This window comes from Oncorhynchus kisutch, linkage group LG20 (assembly GCF_002021735.2).
Source record: "Oncorhynchus kisutch isolate 150728-3 linkage group LG20, Okis_V2, whole genome shotgun sequence".
In the NCBI taxonomy this organism is placed as follows: domain Eukaryota; kingdom Metazoa; phylum Chordata; class Actinopteri; order Salmoniformes; family Salmonidae; genus Oncorhynchus; species Oncorhynchus kisutch.
This window is the reverse complement of record NC_034193.2, coordinates 47,126,023-47,140,951: the sequence shown is the minus strand read 5'-3', so window position 1 is coordinate 47,140,951 and position 14,929 is coordinate 47,126,023. Positions and strand designations below refer to the sequence as shown.

The following is a 14,929-nucleotide window of genomic DNA, read 5'->3' as shown; positions in this document are numbered from 1 at the left end:
TTTTGTTAATCCACCTGTCGTGTTTTGAAAATATGCTTTACAGTGAAAGCAATCCAAGCGTTTGTGTAAGTTAATCGATCGCTCGACAAAACATTATGTACTCTTAGTATCAAGTAGCTTGGTCACGAAAATCAGAAAAGCAATCAAATTAATTGTTTACCTTTGATGATCTTCAGATGTTTCCACTCACGAGACTCTCAGTTGCACAAAAAAATGTTCCTTTTGTTCATAAAGACTATTTTTATATCCAACATACCTCCGTTTGTTTGGCGCATTATGTTCAGAAATCCACAGGAAAGAGCGGTCACAACAACGCAGACAAATTCCAAATAGTTTCCGTAATGTCCACAGAAACATGTCAAACATTTTTTATAATCAATCCTCAGGTTGTTTTTAAAATATATAATAGATAATATATCAACCGCAAATGTCTTTATCAGTAGGAGAGGGAAAGGCAATGGCAGCTCAAACTCTATTGCACGAGGAAAACTCATGCGATCACCTGACGCGATGTTATCTTTCTGGCTCATTTTTCTAAATAAAAGCCTGAAACTATGTCTGGAGACTGTTGACACATTGAGGAAGCGATGAGGAAAAGGAATCTGGTTGATATCCCTTTAAATGGAGCAAAGGGAGGCTATGGAACATGGAGTTTTCAAAATACAAACTTCCTGGTTTGATTTTCCCCAGGGTTTTGCCTGCAATATTAGTTCTGTTATACTCACAGACAATATTTCGACAGTTTTGGAAACTTGAGTGTTTTCTATCCAATACTAATATTAATATGCACATATTAGCAACTGAGACTGAGGAGCTGGCCGTTTACAATTGGCACCTTTTTCATCCAAGCTACTCAATACTGTCCCTGCAGCCATAAGAAGTTAATTAAAGATGACTTGCACTCAGTGGGTTCAGAACAACTGAACAACAAATGTATTTAAAATAAATCTTTGGCTGGGAAATTATACTTCTACCGAAAAGGACACTGGGGCATGTATTCTGTACAGGTAGAGCCCTATCTGTGCACGTTCAAGTCTCCGGGATTCAGGGCACATCCAAATGTTTTTGCATTCTACGTATGTCATGGTCGTATATTTAGTTTGCATGTTATAGGATCAAAGGCCCTTGAGCACCCTAGATTCCTGTAGTTATAAGGGTTCGATAGCCAAGTGCTGTAAGATGTACAATAACAGGGATATTTCACATGACATGGTTCAAAGCCAAGATTATTTAATTAGGTCATCAACCTACCTTAAGATGTGGTTGTGGTTCGAAGCAGGTGTTGGTATGTAACCACTGTCTGTAAGTCTGTATGGCTGTCTGTATTTCCCTTAGTTTTTTTGTTGTTGTTGTTTGTACAGATCAACGACTATGGATTCACCTATGAGAGGATGAATGACAAAGTGGCATCTAAGACTGCGCTGAGTTACCTGTATGTCTGTCCATCCAACAAGAGAAAGGTAAGACAAACTTCAAAAGAGTGATTTTCAATAACACAACAATGACTGAATTGTTCAATGTCCATTCTCTGCTGCCAGTATTTGTTCTATCCGATCAAAACGAATGTTAACTCGAAGTGAAGTTTAGACTGACTATAAAATAAAATACATTTGGTTTGAATACATATTTTCCCTCAAGCATTTACATGTTTATAAAAAAAATGTAACGTTTAATGACCTTATTTAGCTTACATTGCCTTATGCTGGAAGCTTGCCCAGAGTTAGAAAGTCAATTCAAGATTGTTACCAAGCAAAACGTACTCATACTGTAGTTTTAGCCTCAGGACATTTACCATGACACAACACAGAGACCAGAGATACCTTTTAGAAAGTCAAAACGTATTCAAGACAGAATCTTGTTGGTTTGTCGATAAATTCTGAAGCAAAACTAATAAAACAAAGTAGGTGCTAATTCTCTGAGCAAAGTTTCTTTCTACTTTGGGAAGTTCACCATCTATTCCACATTATAAACTGTGTGGGTCGAGCCTTAAATGCTGATACGCTGATAGATAATAGGTAATGATGGTTTTACATTTCACGCATTGAAAGAAGACACTCTTATGAATGTTGAGCCTTATTCCAAGGTCTTCTGCACAGTTTGACTCACAACCACTGCTAATAATGAAGTCTAGCCTTCTAGACATATAAATAGAATTAATAGACATAGAATGATTAGACGTTCTATTTCTATGGTTGTAACGAGATTCACTGGAAATTTGCCTAAATATACCTTTTCCTATAGAGTGCTCACTCACAGATAGGCCGCAATCGATCTGGGTTTGACAATATTTATCTGCTGTGAGGCATCATCTCCTCCGCTCCTCTCTTTGTTTGCGGTCAGCAGATGGCTCGAGCTCCATCCAACAGCAGGCTGCAGCCCCTCAAACAACACAGCAATAACTATCGCACTCTTCACATGACGATTAGCTCGGTCACTGGACTCCCACCGACTAGCTGATAATAAGCAGATAACATGTAGAGGTTATCCTAACAACCTGTATTAATCTAAGCTTTGTTACTGACCTCACTCCTCTTTGTTCCCGGGAGACACATTGATGATCAATTGCAAAATGGATGTGGAGTGAAATGTTAAATACCTGGCGATGCAATGGTATATTTGATGAGGTGAAAGTTATTGACGATGATGTGAGCTGTTACGTAACCTCCCCTTGTGGAACTTGGTGCCTGTTAAAACTGAACAGATGGACATGCCCATGTCCATATGATCCACATAAACAATCTCTGAAAGGAAATGAATTACATCTACTGAGAGATGGGTTATGAGAAGGCTTTGTCCAATACATTTGACTACATTTTGTAAGAGAGATAATGTTTGATTAGGATTTAATCTTGATTATGTCGCATGGCAAGTAACATTTACTGTGCAGGAAATCCAATCAGGTTGGTTAAAGATGAATCATCTTTGGCAGTTAATTAATACATTTCTTATCCAATTCCTTTTATTGTCAACATTTAAAGTGTAATATTACACCTTCCAGTAAAAGCAACAGTGATACAGGGGATATACAGAGTACAGCTATACACACAGCTATACAACAAGCCCTCAATAGACATATGTCTTAATATGAAATGTATTACAGTAAATCTAAAGGGAGCCTGGTTGAAAAGGACTCACCTAAATTATTATTAGAGAGCTGAGAAACATTCAAATCAAATCAAATCAAATCAAATTTATTTATATAGCCCTTCGTACATCAGCTGATATCTCAAAGTGCTGTACAGAAACCCAGCCTAAAACCCCAAACAGCAAGCAATGCAGGTGGAGAGCATTCAGTGTCTCCTTGTTCAGTGGTGAAGAAACACTGATCCACGCAGACCCTTCAATGACTTCTAGCATTTGTACTTGGTGAGACAGAGACAGAAGAATCAGAAATACAAGGTGAAATGCAATTTCCACTCATAATAAATGCTGTCGTTTAATACGATATTATTGAAAATGATTGGACCTGGCCTTAGGGCCTTGTCCCATGTCATTTATAGTTTCTAAGACACTGGGTGAAATAGAGGGGGCCCTTCGCAAAAAAACAAAGGAACATTGAGAAAAAGAGACACTGGCACAGAATCCGCTCTGTTTATTGGCTTTAATGAAAAACAATTTTTCTAAATCACCACCAGGGAGGATTCCTAGTTAAAGCTGGGTAAAGACGGTGGTATTTGTGTCAGTGACAAATGCACTGCTGCTTTTTCCAATTCAAATATGTTGCAGGGAAAGAAAACACAGGCGTTTTGGCTGTGACACTATCCAAGTCACGCTTTTCCCTTCTCCTTCTTCTGTCTGGGTTTAGTAGTTTATTATAATTAAAGCATATATGAGCTATGTATGTCTTATTAATCAAGATATCTATGGATTCTTTTGAGAGAAAAAAATCCATGGTTTATATACTGGAAATGCTTTTTAGGGATATTTCTGTGTTTTGTGAGTAATGAACTGTAATGAAAATGTATGCTTTACATCGCACCCCCAAATAAATCATTTTAATCCCAAGATATAGATACTACACCAATAAGGTCAGATTTTGTTACAATGTAGTATTTAATATTATATATCATACAGGCTTCCAAACCAAGGGCTTCATCTTAATTAAGTTGTGTCAATGTTGTGTACTTTCACAGTATCTTTTATTTTATAGTATGAACATGTACTGCAATTTACATATTTATACCTAATACCTACATGTGTTCCTATTATGATTTTAGTTTTACAGATCTTGCTCTGTTATTGCTTTCACCAGAGGCTCATTTCCAACAAATATGCAGCAACACATTTACATTTTCACTGAATTTATGACGAAATGAAAGTAGAGACTATATTATTCCTAGCATGGAAATAGAAATCCTCCCACGGTGGTAAGAGTCACGCCCTGACCATAGAGAGCTTTTTATGTCTCTATTTTGGTTTGGTCAGGGTGTGATTTGGGTGGGCATTCTATGTCCTTTTTCTATGCTTTGTATTTCTTTGTTTTGGCCAGGTATGGTTCTCAATAAGGGACAGCTGTCTCTCGTTGTCTCTGTTTGGGAACCATACTTAGGTAGTTTTTTCCCACATGGGTTTTGTGGGTAGTTATTTTCTGTTTAGTGTTTGCACCTTTCAGAACTGTTTTGTGTTGTGCCATTTTGTCTGTGTTCAGTTTTAATAAATAATTATGAACACTTAACACGTTGCGCTTTGGTCCGATCCTACTACATACGACTAGAGTTACAGTAAGATTGAGCATTCCACAAAGACATTATTCTTTATTGCACAAATATTTGTTCTTTCTTATCACACATTTAAATATTGTTCAAAACAAATTGCATTGCCTAGACATGTAGTCACGCATGGTGAATGCAAAGTTGTGGAGTTCTCTCTTCCTTCACAGCGGTGTTACAGAATACCATAACACAGCAGCCTATTGATCTACAGTATATTCTTAAAACTGATCCTATTCTTTAACATAGCAACTTATTGTTGCAGTTGTGTTGTGGCCCCCTCACGATTTACTTACACCTCTATTTAAAAATCAAAAATGGTTTAAACCTTTATTTAGCTTGGCAAATCAGTTAAGAACAAATTCTTATTTACAATGACGGCCTAGAAACAGTGGGTTAACTGCCTTGTTCAGGGGCAGAACAACAGATGTTTACCTTGTCAGCTCGGGGATTTGATCTAGCAATCTATCTCATTAAAGGGAATGCATCTGGACAGGGGTGACTGGAAGCCAAAGTGCACCAAAGTGTAGACCTGTGAGTGCACTGGAAGAGGCCAAAACCATGGCAACAGAGGTGAGAGGCACATTTGTAAAATGAAGTCCAAAACAAAGTGAAGGTCTTAGCGCTAGTAACAGCATGCTGCATGCCAACCACTAGACCTGGAGTGCTGATATGGCTCTCTCTCTCCTCTCTCTCCACTCTCTCTCTCTACCCTCTCTCCTCTCTCTCCACTCTCTCTCTCTCTCTCTCTCTCCACCCTCTCCCTCTCTTCCAGATAATGGTGCTGACAGACCCTGAGATTGAGAGCAGTGTGCTCATCAGCTCGGATGAAGGAGCGAGCTATCAGAAATACCGCCTCAGCTTCTACATTCTAATCCTTCTGTTCCATCCAACACAGGAGGACTGGGCTCTAGCCTACAGCCACGACCAGAAGGTGAGCTCCATGTCATTTTTTCACCACAGTTGGCTGTTTGATACAGTATGCCATAGATTTTGAACTGTGATACAGTCGGATAAAGCTCCAAGCTGTTGATGTTTTAACTTAATTCCATCCCGGTTCCAACGGCCCCGTATTGGTTTATTGAACATTCTTCTGTCCTCTTATTTATTTACCGTTTTGATTAGAATATTGATTATTGTTATCCATTTGATGTTACCTTGGTCATTTAATTACCATGGCAATTGGTTAGATGCAATGAACACATTTGTGTTATAACATGATTCCAAATACACAGTAACTTTATTTGTGACTACTAGAGAACATTCTAATATTCATTAGAAGATGTCAGCACTATAGGCCTGCAAACCACATACAGCGACTCTGCAGTCCTATACACCTATGCTCTCATCTGTAACCTTCACTGTACAGTAGTATCATGTTGAGGAGAGCTCTGTACCCCCCACTCACACACAGGTCACATCCCATATAACCCCCTGTGAAGAAGACCTACCATTATGGCCAAATGAGTCTTACCTGGCTACCAAGATGGCTATCACAAAGGGGAGTCTGGTTGAGGTGGAGCAGGGAGAAGACTGACACCTTGGGTTGCTAACTGACCCCAATATCGGTCATAACAATGAAACCTGGACAGATCCAGAGGTTGTAATTTCGGTCTGTGATGGCCTTCGTTGGAGAATGTGGACCATACGAGTTTGTAACAGAAGCTGTTGGGCTGTTTGATGCACACTATAGATGTTGGTGATATTTTGTTTGCATTAAAAGGATGGGCCTTTGTGGACATGGAACACTCGCAGACAACATACCTTTGTGGACTTTGAACACTCGCAGACGACATACCTTTGTGGACATGGAACACTCGCAGACAACATACCTTTGTGGACATGGAACACTCGCAGACAACATACATTTGTGGACATGGAACACTCGCAGACAACATACCTTTGTAGACATGGAACACTCGCAGACAACATACCTTTGTGGACATGGAACACTCTCAGACAACATACCTTTGTGGACATGGAACACTCTCAGACGAGATAAGTACAATGCTGATTAAATTATTCATTAAGCATTGATGCAACATGGAATCCAATGGTGATTAATAAATTAGATCATATTAGATCAGATAGTTTTCTATATTCAAACAGCTGTGTCTCAAGCTTTGTCAGATCACATTAATATTTGTCTTCAGTCTTTTTTGTATTCAATGCAGATCAATCTTTATCTCTTTCCTCAATGTCTGGAGTAAACTGTTCTATTTCGAGTTCTAGAACTCTGGCTGACCTCTTATCTCAGAACGTGTGCTCAGGGTAAAGACATGATTACTATTGATGTAGCTGTTCCTCTCTCTCTCTCTGACTAAGGGTGATGCAATTAAGAGCATCTGTGACAAGTCTCAAAAAAGAATAAGAGTAGAATGTATGGATACAACTCAATATAATACAGAACTTTTTTTTATTCTTGTTTGTCTGTGTTCATCTGGGTCTTTTAAACTGTTCAAGTCACCTAATTGACTTCAGTATTAAAATCAAATGAGATGTTATTTGTCACGTGAGAAAATACAGCTGGTGTAAGACCTTACAGTAAAATGCTTACTTACAAGCAAGAAGTAAAAAGAAGAAAAATAACTAATTATTAAAAAGCAACAATAAAATGACAGCAGCGAGGCTATATACAGGGGGTAATGGTGCAGAGTCAATGTGGCGGTGGCACAGATTAAGTCAAGGTAATTGAGGTAATATGTACATGTAGTTAGAAGTAAAGTGACTATGCATAGATAATAAACAGAGAGTAGCAGCAGCTTATGCAAATAGTCCAGGTAGCCATTTGATTAGCTGTTCAGGAATCTTATGGCTTAGGGTTAGAAGCTGTTAAGAAGCCTTTTAGACATAGACTTGGTGCTCCGGTAGCGCTTGTCGTCCAGTAGCAGATAGAACAGTCTGCGGCTAGGGTGGCTGGACTCTGACAATTTTTAGGGCCTTCCTCTAACACCGCCTGGTATAGAGGTCCTGGATGGCAGGAAGCTTGGCCCCAGTGATGTACTGGGCCGTACGCATTACCCTCTGTAGTGCCTTGCAGTCGGAGGCCGAGCAGTTGCCATACCAGGCAGTGACGCAGCCAGTCAGGATGCTCTCGACGGTGGAGCTATATAATATTTTTAGGATCTGAGGTTCAAAAAATAACAAAGGTAACTATTTACACTTTCAATGTACAATAATGTGAATACCCTCAGTCTTCAAAACAATATTGTGCTGCTGATGCCATAGCCCATAGCAGTCTCTTTCTGGTGTGAAGCAGAGGGTCACCGAACAGGGGGTGCAGGTGACAGGGGATTTCTTGTGGCACAGACAACAAAGCCTCCCTACTGAGCCCTTTTTGCCCTGAGGCACATTCCTGCCTGCAATGATACATTTTGGCATGTGAACACCACTGGTTGGAGCAGAACGGACAGAGGTAGAGGGGACAGAAGGTGCTACAGTGGTCTTGCTGTAGCTAGCAAGCTCCTGGATGAGCAGCTCCCTGAAGGCTAGCTGTGAGATAGGCATGTCGTTCACCCTGGTTTTCTAAAAATCCCACTCTGTTGGTCCGAATGGTGCCACAGGCTTCAAATCTCCAGCTTCCTCAGGTCTGTGAACAGGGTAGGGCTTTTGTATTAGTTGTCCACAAAGTTTGTAGCCCTTGCCTAGCAGCTGAAAATCTAATAACTGCATAACGGAGTCATAGCTATGTCCCTTACCGGTCGCACAACTGCTCTTCCCCTCATAGACAAAGAAATTGCACGTGTATGCACATGCTGAATCGGCCAAAACAACCCCATTTAGTCGGTTTGTTACGCACGTACAGTTTTAGGCCAATTCTGGCCTTTGAGACTAACATCCTCTCATCTATGGAAAGGTTCTGGGCGGGCTGAAAATAAGTCTTGCAAGCCTCAATGATGTCGAGGTAGAGAGGTTTAATTTTTCAGAGCTTATCAAACCGTGCCGTGCCTCGCTTCGTCTCGTTATCCTCGTCAACCTTTGGGTCACGAATATGAAGCGCCCGTGAGATTGTCAGAAACCTTTTGCATGACATGACCTTGGTGGGGAAAGGCAGTTGATAGAGGGGTGCAGATTTCCAGTAGTCCTTCAGGGTTTTCAGCTTTACAAGACCCATGTAAATGACCATAGAAAGGTAACAAAAAAGATCTGACATGGAAATGGCTTACCATGTCTCCTTCTTGCCTTCCTGCTTCTTAGCTCTGTACTTATTTGTGTTCGACACCAGGGAATCAACAACTGCCGAGGTGAAAACTGAAAAAGTTGCATGGGGCTGTACTTGGAGGTCATGTCCAGCTGAGGTCCTGGTGGCCTTTTTGTTCTGAATATTGGAGGTGGTGTGGCCACATCCTCCTCCAGCACAGAGTGCCAACGACTCTCCTCCGCTCTGCCAGCAGGTTCCACACTTTCCTTCCTCCGCCTCTTTGTCACCGACTTCACACCTCTTGATGGCCGGGCGGGGGTAGGTGTGGTGCCGTAGACAGCAGGGGTCCGGCTGGATGGACCAGCTTCAGTGGGGGATTTGCACCTTGGCAGTATGGGCTCCCAATCAGAATCACTGGGACTGTGAAATAAAGACAGACACAGATTATATATAGAGTAGGGAATCAATCAGTATGGTGACGAGTTGTTCCATTCCATGTTTAGATAAAATAAAATGTAAAAAATATCTAATATATACAGACACACAGACAGACATACACCCACCCAAAATGTAGAGCAGTGCACTTTACACATTTCATTACTGATTATATTTTTATACATGGCAAATAAAATAAACATTTCTCAAACAACTCAAATGAATAACATTTGATATTATTAATTTTAAATAACATTACTCACCAATCCAACACAGAATCTTCTCCATACAGGAACATCTCCTCAGATTTAGACTCAAAATAATTCTCACTGTCTGAATCATCTTGTAGTAATTCACTGTCACTATCTCGATCAATTTCTTCAATAATATCGTGAAGATCTGTATATTTTGTCTTTGATTTTAATGTTTTACTCACCATAATTATTCTCTGAAAATTCTCAAACAGAAATGTGGCGCGTAGCCAGCGTGGCTGCTTCTAGTAGAATTTTCAATGGCGAATGGTTGTGTCTTTACGCTCAAGTTTCCCACAAAGGCTAGCCTTCCTGGATAGAACCATTACATGTTGTCGTTTACCTCAGCTCATTGGCTATCTGTCAAGCTAGATTTCAAGACAATCAGTGGTAATTGGTCCGAAATACAGTCAATCAATGAAGAACTGGTCATATCATTGGTGCGCAATGAGGTCATAGTTTGGTGTGTTCAAATCAGTTCCTTTCGGTCAATATGTCCCGGGAAAAGAATCATGAAGTTCATGAAACCATGAAACCAAACATGACTCGATAAACGTCCGTTTTGAGTGAGTAATTAAATTGAATGTTCCATCCAAAGTTGAAGGACACTGAATTTATGACACAAGCCGTTTACAAAATGTTTTGTGTTAGGCTATAAAAATGGATTATATCGAACAAAGACAATTTGTTTCGTCAACCTTTAGTATGATGAATTTTATTGCTATTTCTGACTTGTGACTAATTTACTTGGCTGGTAACTGTTCGTAATGTTTTGTCTACTGATCGATAATCGCATGGTTTTGCTTTCCCAGTAAATACTTTTTTAAATCTGACATGGTGGCTAGATTAACAAGAGGTTTTGCTTTCATTTGCTGTATAGCACTTCTGATTTGATTAAAGTTAAATATTTAAAATAAAAATGTTGCAATTCTGCTAGCGGAACACATTTCCTAGTCAGATTAAATGTCTGACTGACATTGGCTACGGAGAGCGTAATCACATAGTTGTCCAGAACAGCTGATGCGCTCATGAATGCCTCAGTGTTGCATGCCTCGAAGCGAGCATAGCCATTTAGCTCGTCTGGTAGGCTCATGTCACTGAGTAGCTCCCGGCTGTGCTTCCCTTTGTAGTCTGTAATGGTTTGCAAGCACTGCCACATCCAACGAGCGTCAGAGCCGATGTTGTACAATTCAATCTTAGTCCTGCATTGATGCTTTGCCTGTTTAATGGTTCATCAGAGAGCATAGTGGGAATTCTTATAAGCGTCCGGGTTAGCCCCACTCTTTGAAAGCGGCAGGTCTACCCTTTAGCTCCGTGTGGATGTTGCCTTTAAACTATGGCTTCTGTTTGGGGTATGTACGTACAGTCACTGTGGGGACGACGTCATCGATGCACTTATTGATAAAGCCAGTGACTGATGTGGTGTACTCCTCAATGCCATCGGAAGAATCCCAGAACATATTCCAGTCTGTGCTAGAAAAACAATCCTGTAGCTTAGCATCTGCGTCATCTGACCACTTCCAAACTGAGCGAGTCACTGGTACTTCCTGCTTTAGTTTTTTTGCTTGTAAACAGGAATCAGGAGGATAGAGTTATGGTAAGATTTGCCAAATATCTAATGAACACGAGGGGAGAGAGCTGGTTTCAAGCACAGGGCGCATTAGGTGTTTGTTAAAAAGGACCACAGGAGGAGGCAGGTAGCTGGGTCCAGGGGCTGGCAGAGGGTCATACACAGGGGGTCCAAAGGCAACAGTACAGGCAGGGAAAAGGCTAGTAACGTAGTCCGGGAGTTTAGGCAATAACTAGATAACAGGAAGTCCAGTAGGCTAAAGTACAGGCAGGGAAAGGCAAAAATGCATCGTTAGTGAGGCAGGCATAAACTATTGTACACGGGAGGAGTAAATCATGGGACACCCAACGAGCGATCACAAAACAAACAATACCTCACAGCGATGGGGTGCAAAGAACTGAACTAAATAGTGTGTGATAATGACATACAGGTGTGTGAACAGGTGATCAGAATTCAGGTGATTGGGATCTGGAGAGTGAGCTGCGTTCAGGGCATCTAGGTGTTTGAGAGTGCGAGCTGGAAAGTGGGCTGGAAATTGAGCTGCAAGTCTCAAGGGAGATGTGAAGATGAACCTTTTAAAAAACACAAGTCTCCTCGACTCGACTTGTTTTCCATTCTTAACATATTGCATCTCGGCTCACACACCACGTTGGACCTGCGAGACAAGGCTTTGGGTCCCTAATGGATAGTGTAAGGGATATGTTCATCAAAACGTTAACTTGGTTCAAGTATTGAGTACACACTGCAGTTACTGTGGTCCCTTGGGGATATGTGGTTTTGATTTTGGTTTCATGATGTAGTTAGAAGTGTTTATGAGAGCAGACAATTCACCTAAGCTGCTAGTGTAGATAAAATGACATTATCACAAAAAAACAATGAACATTGATTGTACAAAAATATCCAGTTTATGTCCATTTATCTTTTGCCAGTCTATGATGAAGCCTAACAATATATATCCTGTTTAAGTTCAACCTTATTTCCCACAGCTCCAGTCTCTGTGTTTAATACCCTTATTCAGGTTTCTGGTGTTGTAATCAATTGGTTTTTGGTATGTCAAGAGGAGAACCCCAGGTGTCTGACATAACTTTGTTTTCCCCAAATAATGTTCCTGTCAGCCCCCTGTAGTCTCCCACACAGACGCACAATGTCAGATGAAGAATGTCAGTCTACTGCATTCTGTACAACAACCAAATCAGATAGTTGACATGTTGGAGATGCATTTATTCACACTTCTTTTCAACCTTTGAAAAAAGTGAGCAAAAACGTTTCACTTCGGATGTATCAACAGAAACAAGTCACATTTCTTCACACAGTCAAACAAGCTCACAGTTTCCAGCAAATGTAATTAAATATATCAAAACCAATGCGTTTGGAGTCAATCACCTGCATACACTATTTGCAGCCTGGTCACCCAGCACCACAATTACATTGCAGGCAACCCTACACACCGCCTAAGCCCCGTTTGGGTTATTTGTAATTCCTTCCACTGGGGGAAATAATCTGTATTGCCAGACAGCGCTACTAGAATAAAGCATCAGTGTATCTCAGGTTTATTTGTGACTTCTCCAGTCTCTTACTCACTTGCCCTACATAGCGTATGGTTGATTTGATTGGCCCCTTTTCTGCGTTAGGTTTGTTGCCTGTTGCAGATAGCAGGATTAGTGTCATTAGACAAGTGTGGGAATGATGGCTCAGAGCCCAATAGATTAAAATACAATAGACTATAACTAAATGGTGTTGCGGAGGGGGGTATTCCTGGTGAGGATAAAGCTGGAGAAGGTGTTGTGGAGGAGGGTCTTCCTGGTGAGGTTAAAGCTGGAGAATGTATCTTCTAGGGATGCCAACGCACACCCACCCACCCACACACACAAAACAAACACACACACACCTGTTCGAAAACATACAGAATTAAAGCACAGGCCTGGTATGCATCCATACACACAAACACAAAACTTAAACTAGAAAGCACAGTCCTGGTGGAACTCAAACTCAATAGGATGCATGGCGATGCAGATTTAGCATTTACTGGCACAACGAAGAGGAGAGAACAGAGGACTGAAATCAAAGGGAAATTATGGATACAGTGAGGAGAGATACTATATTAATGGATATTAATTGTCACAACAACAGATGGATGGAGGTGTGCTGTTAAATAGAGTGTGGAGTGAGCAGCCAATGTGCCAACAACAAGGAAACAGATTGTAGCGTGTGTAAGAAACACATCTTTTTGTTGTTGCTAGGCCTCTCTTACCATACAACTGTGTTCCTTTGGTGATATGGTGGAGGTGTGACATCCTTTTGGTTTTTCATCATGTCCCGGCCTTTTTATTATTATTTTTTATTTGTAATTAACTAGGCAAGTCAGTTAAGAAAAAATATTTAGTTACAAAGACGGCCAAACCCGGACGATGCTGGGCCAATTGTGTTCCACCCTATGGGACTCTCAATGATAGTCAGTTGTGAGACAGCCTGGATTCAAACCAGGGTGTCTGTAGTGACACCTATAACATAGAGATAGAGTGCCTTAGACCGCTGCGCCACTCCGGAGCCCCAGTATTAAGTTTAAAGCCCCAGTTTTTGGACTGCCTCTTCAATTCAAACCACAATCGGGTTGAAGTCTGGAGACTGAGATGGCTATTGCAAAATGTTGATTTTTGTGGTCAATTAACCATTTATTTGTGATTTTATTGTGTACTTGGGGTTATTGTCTTGCTGGAAAATCCACTTGTGGCCCGGTTTCAGCCTCCTGGCAGAGGCAACCATGCTTTTGACAAAAAGTTCCTGGTACTGGGTAAAGTTCATTATGTGTTGACCTTAACAAGGACCCTAGGACCAGTGGATGCCAAATATCCCCATAACGTCAACGATCCACCACCATATTTTACAGTCAGTATGTGGTTCTTCTCTTCATATGCATCTTTCTTTATACACCAAACCCACTACTTGTGTATGAGGCCAATAAGCTTTATTTTCATGGCACCCAACAAATGTAAATGCCTAGAGATTGCTAAATGGCATTGCGACCTGAATTGGAACCTGGGCTATGGTCATGAAAATAGATCTCTTTGGCCATGCACCAAATCATTTCCTTATTTTTTTTAGGAGCTCAGTATATTTATTATTTATTTTATAGTCTTTTTTGCTCATCTTCGTCAAAGGTGCCAAATATGTTGTACCTGACTGTGTGTATGACATCCTTTTGTCTTTTTAGGATGGGCAGCTTCTGTATTGCATTCCAAGCCCCAGTTGCAAGGCTAAGTCAGGCTACCTTTATACAGATACTGGGTTATTGGGCATTGGGTTATGTATTATGAGTAGCCCTCCTTGCTGTTGGTGAAGACCACACATCCACAGGGTGTATTTAGAACTCCTATCCAATCACCTGAAGGCTTTGATGTTTCAGAGGCGTCATAACCTTTAGGTAGAGGAGCTGTCAGTTTATTGGTATTTGTCTGTCAAATCATATGAGTGGTGTACGGTGTGTATGCAGGGGAGGTGAGTGTGAGTGTGTGTCTGTGTGTTTGTTTATTTCACCTCTCCCACTCCCTCTCTTGTTTCTCCCTGTCCCTGCCTTTAGAATCCCCCTCTTCTCCTCCGCCGCAGACAGAAGTCAGAGTGTGTATCTCAGTATCTGTACTTTACTTTTCTATTTTTATTTTTGACAACCGTGACTTTTACTTTAGTATGATAATTGGGTACTTTGTCCACCACTGGTCGTACCCGAAATCCACACCCCCACATATTCCCCTAAGGATCAAAACTTGCCCAGGAGCTAAAAAAAATCATAAACAGTTGTGAAACTAAGTGTCTCGTCGTTATGCGG

General features: G+C 40.9%; 1 pseudogene; it reads left to right on the top strand.

Annotated features, from left to right (window-relative positions):
* The first annotated feature begins 992 nt into the window (after positions 1-992).
* Positions 993-14,929, top strand: part of LOC109881450 (VPS10 domain-containing receptor SorCS3-like) — a 51,488-nt pseudogene continuing 37,551 nt past the window's right edge.